This window comes from Trachurus japonicus, unplaced genomic scaffold (assembly GCF_045865225.1).
Source record: "Trachurus japonicus isolate A0001 unplaced genomic scaffold, Traja_1.0 AP030028.1".
Taxonomy (NCBI): Eukaryota; Metazoa; Chordata; class Actinopteri; order Carangiformes; family Carangidae; genus Trachurus; species Trachurus japonicus.
The window spans coordinates 83,603-86,626 of record NW_028220161.1 but is presented as its reverse complement, the minus strand read 5'-3'; the positions used below and the strand labels follow the sequence as shown (position 1 = coordinate 86,626).

The 3,024-nt window shown below is 44.9% G+C and overlaps 1 long non-coding RNA gene across 1 annotated transcript; it reads left to right on the top strand.

Annotated features, from left to right (window-relative positions):
* The first annotated feature begins 333 nt into the window (after positions 1–333).
* Positions 334–1,538, top strand: LOC146960757 (uncharacterized). The gene is made up of 3 exons (XR_015035370.1): positions 334–418; positions 497–540; positions 1,205–1,538. It is a non-coding gene; the product is annotated as an uncharacterized LOC146960757 (long non-coding RNA).
* Positions 1,539–3,024: the final 1,486 nt, after the last annotated feature.

The window sequence follows — 3,024 nt, the reverse complement described above, 5'->3', positions numbered from 1 at the left end:
TGGTAGTGGCGTGCATTGGCTTGCTTTACCTCGGAGGGGGAAGGGGTCAAAAATGCACTGCTCAGAGCAAAGGAGAGTGTCAGGATGTGTGGAGAAGGACCCAAACGCAGACAGCCAGGATACCAGGCTTAGGACAAAGACACAGACCACATCACATAAGAAAACAAGACAGGAATTCCAATGTGAAACAGGAGTAACAGGAGTAGAAGACGCAGAGAAGAGTCATCTGGGAGAAAGAGGCCAGACCCAAACATGGTAGTAGAGAGAGCATTGGCTGGCCTTACCTCGGAGGAGGAGGTGTCAAAGATGCACTACTCAGAGCAAAGGAGAGTAGTTAGCCTGCATAACTCTGCTCTCTCAGTCCGTGTAAAAAATGTTTATACAAACCCCCTCCTGCCCTGACTCTTCTGCTGTAGAGGTGCAGACAGCCAGTATGGAGAATGGATCCAGAGAAAGAAAAGGACAAGTTTGGTGGAGTGACTCTTCTGCTGTAGAGGTACAGACAGCCAGTAGGGAGAATGGATCCATAGAAAGAGTGGGGTAAGTAGTATATATATTATTTTATTTTTTATATATATATATATATTTTTTTTTTCTTCCTTTTTTTACTATATGTGCCTTTAAAGCAAGGGGATTACTGTGATGCATGCCTCCAACTAAAAATGTGTACATTTAGTAGTTCTGGATCTTGTGCATCCCTGGGAAAAATCCCTTTGTATCTTAAAATAAACCGCTTGAGAAATATAGCTTAAGAAAAAAGACCAAAAAAGTGCTTTTGTGGCACAGCTTGCCTCTAGTGGGAGATAAGTTGTTCCATTAGAGAAACTACACTGGGATAAATTGTGCCATTGGTAACAATAAATATTTCCCATTTCAAATTTCCCTTCCTCGCTCCCTTCTTACAACGACCGGAGCTGTTGGTGCCTGTCTCCACTGCAGGAACAACTCCCTCCCCCGCCTCACACACACACACACACACACACACACACACACACAGAGACAGGCATGCATGCCTGTCCCCACTGCATAGAATCATGCAAAGCACTATGTGTGAACTGTTTTCAAAGATGTCTATAATTGTTTAAACTGTAATCGAAAAAAACATTGGTCATTTTACTTCAGAAGTTAAAAAAAAAAAAAAAAAAATTTGTTTTTACTTAAATGAAATTATCCCTAAAGCCATGCTTCTCTCTGTTCTTTGCAGGATGAGTGAAATGGATGCCTCTTCAAAAATATGGGCGCAAATTACCCCACTCTCCCCTACCACTGAATTGTAGATTTGTTGGGTCAACTCTGTGCCATGATTTTGCTCTGCTCTTACACTGAACCAGTTGCATTCACAAATTCATTAGCTCATCTTCCTGACTGAACAACTGTGCTGATTGGACTTAGCTGGTTTTTTTGTAAGAGCATAACAGATATATGGCACAGAAATATCCCACCTAAAAGCTGAGGAAAGTGTGGCGGAGCAATGAGGACAGCTGGACTGCAAAACACTGACTCTACTGCTGTTTCAAACAGCCAGCTGAGGAATAGATCCAAAGAGAAGACTAAAGAGCTCATCATCTCCGTGAAGGCACGGGCCAGTCGAAGGAAAAAAACTACGGCTGGAAGGTGAGCTAATGAACAAATGTAACTGGTTCAGGGACAGAGCAGAACAAATTAATGTAGCAGAATGATTTGACTCACTGGCTGTACTAGCTCCTGTATAACATACTCTTGACATTTTGTGTTTAAAACGTTTCCTCTTTTTTTTTTTTTTTCTGTTTACAGTGTCCACTGCACATCTGCCCATCCCAAGTGAGGGATGAAAAAAGAAAGTACGTTTTCCCTCTGTTGATGTGGGTCTAAGGGCAGAAAATATACAATTGCTATGATGCTTTATAATGAGATGATGTTTTTGTAAAAAAAAAACAAAGTGCTATACAAAAAAACTACGCTTTGCCTTATTATGCCTTTCCTTTCCTTAGTGCAGTGCAACGCACGGAGAGGGCGGAAAAGAGAAGACTATAGAGCTCATCTCTATGAAGACACAAGCCCAAAGAGGGCAAAAAAGAACACTACAGCTGTGTCAGTTTGCAACAAAAAACGGTACCTGTGAATCAGGGAAAGGCTAATGTGGTCGAAGATTGAGGACTTCGGACCTGCAGACACCAAACCACTAGCATCTCCTGTTTACGTTGCAAGCTACCAGCTGAAGATGGACATGTTTGAGGAGGACAGAGGTGAGGAGCCTAGATTCCTCTGTGTTCCTGTTCCCCTCCTCTCCTCTTCTAACAAGGACCGAGTGGAATCTGGGCTCCTCTCCTCTCCTCCTTCTCTACAAACATGTCCATCTTTACAGAGAGGAGCTAAGATTCCAGTGGATGGCTCCTCATGTCCCCCGGGGGCCTGGTTCAGCACTGGAGCTGTCCAGCATTGGAGCTGTCCAGCACTGGATCTCCTCTCTGTGAAGACACGGGCCCCGAAGAGCGCGGAAAAGAGAAGACTACAGCGTTCATCGTCTCCGTGAAGACAAGAAGGCAAAAAAGAACACTACAGCTGTGTCAGTTTGCAACACAAAACGGTACCTGTGAATCAGGGAAAGGCTAATGTGGTCGAAGATTGAGGACTTCGGACCTGCAGACACCAAACCACTAGCATCTCCTGTTTACGTTGCAAGCTACCAGCTGAAGATGGACATGTTTGAGGAGGAGAGAGGTGAGGAGCCTAGATTCCTCTGTGTTCCTGTTCCCCTCCTCTCCTCTTCTAACAAGGACCGAGTGGAATCTGGGCTCCTCTCCTCTCCTCCTTCTCTACAAACATGTCCATCTTTACAGAGAGGAGCTAAGATTCCAGTGGATGGCTCCTCATGTCCCCCGGGGGCCTGGTTCAGCACTGGAGCTGTCCAGCATTGGAGCTGTCCAGCACTGGATCTCCTCTCTGTGAAGACACGGGCCCCGAAGAGCGCGGAAAAGAGAAGACTACAGCGTTCATCGTCTCCGTGAAGACAAGAGGGCAAAAAAGAACACTACAGCTGTGTCA